Genomic DNA, 5,915 nt, shown 5'->3' with positions numbered 1-5,915 from the left:
GCAATCTTGATTCCAGCTTGTGTTTCTTCCAGCCCAGCGTTTCTCATGATGTACTCTGCATAGAAGTTAAATAAGCAGGGTGATAGAAACTGTAAAAGTAGAGGGAAGGAAAAAATGTTTAAGAGAAAATTAGAGAGACTTTCAGTTATGGCAGCATGAGGGATTCAGCAATGCTTCTCTGTAATAAAACAAATATATGCTTCAATGAAGATAGAATAGATATATTTTTCCATATTCCTGTTGCTTAAGTACAACTGAAAACTCCGTACACTATAAACATGCGCATGCGCTAAGTCACTTCAGTCCTGTCCTACTCTTTACGACCCTGTGGACTGTAGCCTCCTCTGTCCATGGGATTTTCCAGGCAAGAGTACTGGAGTTGCTTGCCATTGCCTCCTCCACGGGATCCTCCCCACCCAGGAATTGAACCCATGTCTCTTAGATCTCCTGCATTGGCAGGCAGGTTCTTTACCGCTAGCGCCACCTGGGAAGCCTATATATATATATATATATACGAGAGAGAGAGAGAGATTCTAAAAGCTGGAGAGAAGGCAGACTGGCTAGCAACCTAGAAACTCTAGAAATGACACAAAGAACAAAAGTTCTTTTTGCCTTATACATCCCACACTTAGAGAGAGCTGGCTCTTACCCCCACCCAGCAGTAACAAGAGGTGCTGCTCCCTGGACTATCAGTGGAGGCTGGGTGGGGAACTGGGGCTTTCACTACCATCTGGTAGTAATGGAAGTGTGCTGCCAAGGGTGTACACATCCCTTCCAGAGCAGTGTCAGAGGAGGCTGGCTAAAAGAGAAGTTAATTAAGATACAGAGCCCCACCCATAACATAATATCCAAAATGTTCACGTTTTGACCCAAAATCCATCATATCTACAACTAGGAAGATCACAAACCGAATGACAAAAAAATAACAAATGCCAACAGAGAGATTCTAGTTTAATTCTAGTTTGAATTCTGCTTTAGATTTTTCTACAAATTCTAATTTAAATACGTAAATATATTTAAAGCAATCATGTAAATTAATCTTTGAGAGTTCTAATTATTACATAAGTATGGGTAAGCCACTAAAGTATGTTATGACTTAAATAGTTGAGGTCTTTTATAAAATTCTCCTCTATCCATGGAATTCTCTAGGCAAGAATACTGAAGTGGATTGTCATTCCCTTCTCTAGGGAATCTTCCCAACCCAGGGATTGAACCCAGGTCTCCTGTATTGCAGGCAGATTCTTTACTATCTGAGCCACCAGGGAAACCCCTTTTATAAAATTATTTCTTTGTATGAAAGATATCCAGGGATAGGAAGTCCTGGGCAAGCATGAAGTTTCCATGGTTGTCGGGGATCCAGGTTTCTTCCCTTTTGTTGCTTATCTTTGCTTATATTTCTTCTCATGTTCCAAAATGACTGGTAGAGCTCCAGCCATTTCACTCAAAATTAAAGTAGCAACATTGAGAAGGGAGGAAAAGGACTTTTATTTTCGAAAGAGATTTTCCTAAAGTCTCATCAGTTCTTTAATGTATAGCTCATGGATCAGAACTATGTACATAACCCCAACTCGCTACAAAGGAGCTGAAATATCATCTTTTGGCTACATTGTGCTCATTAAGAATTTGAGTTTCTGTCTATTTGAAACAGAGGAAAACAACAGAATGGGAAAGACTAGAGATCTCTTCAAGAAAATTAGAGATACCAAGGGAACATTTCATGCAAAGATGGGCACAATAAAGGACAGAAATGGTGTGGACCTAACAGAAGCAGAAGATATTAAGAAGAGGTGGCAAGAATACACAGAAGGTGAAGGTGAAGTCGCTCAGTTGTGTCCAACTCTTTGCAATCCCGTGGACTGTAGCCTACCAGGCTTCTCTGAACTGTACAAAAAAGATTTTCATGACCCAGATAATCACAATGGTGTGATCACTCACCTAGAGCCAGACATCCTGGAATGTGAAGTCAAGTGGGCCTTAGGACACATCACTACGAACAAAGCTAGTGGAGGTGATGGAATTCCAGTTGAGCTATTTCAAATCCTAAAAGATGATGCTGTGAAAGTGCCGCACTCAATATGTCAGCAAATTTGGAAAATTCGGCAGTGGTCACAGGACTGGAAAAGGTCAGTTTTCATTCCAATCCCAAAGAAAGGCAATGCCAAAGAATGCTCAAAGTACTGCACAATTGCACTCATCTCACATGCTAGCATGGAGAAGACAATGGCACCCCATTCCAGTACTCTTGCCTGGAAAATCCCATGGACGGAGGAGCCTGGTGGGCTGCAGTCCATGGGGTTGTGAAGAGTTGGACACGACTGAGCGACTTCACTTTCACTTTTCACTTTCATGCATTGGAGAAGAAAATGGCAACCCACTCCAGTGTTCTTGCCTGGAGAATCCCAGGGACGGGGGAGCCTGGTGGGCTGCCGTCTATGGGGTCACACAGAGTTGAACACAACTGAAGCGACTTAGCAGCAGCAGCAGAGCAGGAGCACATGCTAGCAAAGTAATACTCAAAATTCTCCAAGCCAGGCTTCAACAGTACGTGAACCGTGAACTTCCAGATGTTCAAGCTCGATTTAGAAAAGGCAGAGGAACCAGAGATCAAATTGCCAACATCAGTTGGATCATCGAAAAAGCAAGAGTTCCAGAAAAATATCTACTTCTATTTTATTTACTATGCCAAAGCCTTTGACTGTGTGAATCACAATAAACTGTGGAAAATTCTTCAAGAGACTGGAATACTAGACCACCTGACCTTCCTCCTGAGAAATCTGTATGCATGTCAGGAAGCAACAGTTAGAACTGGACATGGAACAACAGACTGATTCCAAATAGGGAAAGGAGTCCATCAAGGCTGCAAATTGTCACCCTGCTTATTTAGCTTCTATGCAGAGCACATCATGAGAAATGCTGGACTGGATGAAACACAAGCTGGAATCAAGATTGCTGGGAGGAATATCAATAACCTCAGATATGCAGATGACACCACCCTTATGGCAGAAAGTGAATAGGAACTAAAAAGCCTCTTGATGAAAATGAAAGAGGAGAGTGAAAAAGTTGGCTTAAAACTCAACATTCAGAAAACTAAGATCAAGGCATCTGGTCCCATCACTTCATGGCAAATAGATGGGGAAACAATGGAAATAGTGACAGATTTTATTTTGGGGGGCTCCAAAATCACTGCAGATGGTGACTGCAGCCAAGAAATTAAAAGACGCTTGCTGTTTGGAAGAAAAGTTATGACCAACCTAGACAGCATATTAAAAAGCAGAGACATTACTTTATCAACAAAGGTCTGTCTAGTCAAAGCTATGGTTTTTCCAGTAGTCATATACAGATGTGAGAGTTGGACTATAAAGAAAACTGAGTGCCGAAGAATTGATGCTTTTGAACTGTGGTGTTGGGGAAGACTCTTGAGAGTCCCTTGGACTGCAAGGAGATCCAAGCAGTCCATCTTAAAGGAAATCAGTCCTGAATGTTCATTGAAAGGACTGATGCTGAAGCTGAAGCTCCAATACTTTGGCCACCTGATGCAAAGAACCGACTCATTTGAAAAGACCCTGATGCTAGGAAAGATTGAGGGCGGGAGGAGAAGGGGACGACAGAGAATGAGATGGCTGGATGGCATCACTGACTCAATGGACAAGGGTTTGAGTAAACTCCAGGAGTTGGTGATGGACAGGGAGGCCTGGTGTGCTGTATGTAGTCCATGGGGTCGAAAAGAGTCGAACACAACTGAGTGACTGAAACTAAAGTGAACTGATTTCACTTTTTATGTTATAAATTTTATCCCCTAAAGCTTTTTATTTTCTAATTTTTAATTTCTATAATATCAGAATACAACTGTTTTATATACTCACCTTGTATTTGTCCTTTCCATTGCTCTTAATACATTCCAGCATTTTTGCATTCCATCTGGGATCATTTTTCCTTTAGCCTGAACAATTCTCTTTAGCAATTCCTTGTGAGGATCTGTAATAAAAATTTTTTTCTTAATTTTTGTTTTCTAAACACATTTGCAACTTCATTTTTAAAGGTTACTTTAAAATTCTAGGTTAACTTCTTTCAAGACATTATTCCACTTTCCTTATTTCTGTTAAAAAGTCAGCTGTGAGTCTTATTATTGTTCTTTTGAAAGTAGTGCATCCTTTTTAACCTATGTCTTTGGTAGATTTGTGGAGGAGGGAATGTTGGATGTGCACCTTGAGAAGGGGAACTGATACCAGCCTTCAAGATGTGAGGCCTCTCTTCCTCCTCGATGTTAAAAACTATCCAGGGCCCTGTCCTATCTTTTTAATAAAAGTGCGTACATGGCTGTCCCTGCCTTCTTTCGGAGCAAGTTCTTGTATCCACTGTTTGCACATGGAACCAAGGCTGAAAGGCTGACCTACCTGACTCTTCCTACAGTGGTACCTCAATCAGTAACTCTATTGTCCAAGGGCACTTTGATATCAATAGCTTCTTTTTGTGTGCTTAGAACATCCCCAGGAGCCACACCTATTTCAATATTAAGCCTCTGCTTATACAGCTTTTGTTTATCCAACTATAATCCTGTCCTGTGAGCCTTCTATTTTTCAAAGATTGTCATAATGTCTGGTCCTTTGAGAGCACTCGTTCATGTTTTTCAGTATCAATGTATGTGCATGGATGCACACGACTGTGTGTGCTCATGTAGCTTTCTTGTAATTTTTAAAGATTCTGGAGATAGTCTAAAGAGGGGAAGAGTCAGGAGAGACTAGAACTTGTTCTCAATCTGCCATCTTGATTCAATCTCTTCGTTAAATTTCTAAGTACACACTGAACTCTTTTAGTACCAAACCCAGACATCTGCCAGTATTGTATGATCTTTTTTGGAAATCTCTGCTTCTGAGGTGATACATTAAGCTAGTTCAATATAATCCTTATGTTAAAATTAGCATCTGTGTGAAACATGTGAATAGACTTTCTGTTCTTCAAAATTATCTTCCAGATTTTAATATCTCAAAAGAACTGAGAGTTCTGTATTACAGAGTTTCCTACAAACGTATCACAACAAAAGTACAATAATATTTTTGCTCCACTATAACAAAAAAGAGAAAACAAGGATTTAAAAAGCATGTGAAGTGCTAAAATCCAAAAATAAGAAAAAACAACTCAGTAATCCATTAATATTATTTCCCTACACTCAACCCTGAAACTACTTCAATCAACAGACTCTTTATTCAACACGAATAAATTCACTAATAACATCATTGATTTATCATTGATTAGAATTAAAGAGTAAAATGCAAACTTGGAAATCTAGAATAGTCTCCAGTTGGTTATAGAAATTGTATATAAAGAAATGCAGTTCATAATTAATATAAACATTAAATATTCATAGGAGCTAAATCTAAAGAGTTCAACAAAACAATATTTTTTTAAATATTTAATGCATATCTAACATGTCCATGGAGAAGGCAATGGCACCCCACTCCAGTACTCTTGCCTGGAAAATCCCATGGACGGAGGAGCCTAGTAGGCCGAAGTCCATGGGGTCTCGAGGAATCGGACACGGCTGAGCAACTTCACTTTCACTTTTCACTTTCGTGCACTGGAGAAGGAAATGGCAACCCACTCCACTGTTCTTGCCTGGAGAATCCCAGGGACGGGGGAGCCTGGTGGGCTGCCGTCTATGGGGTCGCACAGAGTTGGACACGACTGAAATGACTTAGCAGCAGCAACATGTCCATGGACGGAGAAGCCTGGTAGGCTGCAGTCCATAGGGTCACTGAGGGTCGGACACGACTGAGCGACTTCACTTTCACTTTTCACTTTCCTGCATTGGAGAAGGAAATGGCAACCCACTCCAGTGTTCTTGCCTGGAGAATCCCAGGACGGGGGAGCCTGGTGGGCTGCCGTCTATGGGGTCGCAGAGTCGGACATGACTGAAG

General features: G+C 40.9%; 1 protein-coding gene across 5 annotated transcripts in view; it reads left to right on the top strand.

The window, feature by feature from the left end:
* TCTN3 (tectonic family member 3) overlaps window positions 1-5,915 on the top strand; it is a 47,731-nt gene that overhangs the window by 19,255 nt on the left and 22,561 nt on the right. The window lies entirely within an intron of this gene.

Source organism: Bison bison, unplaced genomic scaffold (genome assembly GCF_000754665.1).
Source record: "Bison bison bison isolate TAMUID 2011002044 unplaced genomic scaffold, Bison_UMD1.0 scf7180017862979, whole genome shotgun sequence".
NCBI lineage: Eukaryota > Metazoa > Chordata > Mammalia > Artiodactyla > Bovidae > Bison > Bison bison.
The sequence above is the reverse complement of the archived record's forward strand: the minus strand, read 5'-3'. Positions and strand labels throughout refer to the sequence as shown.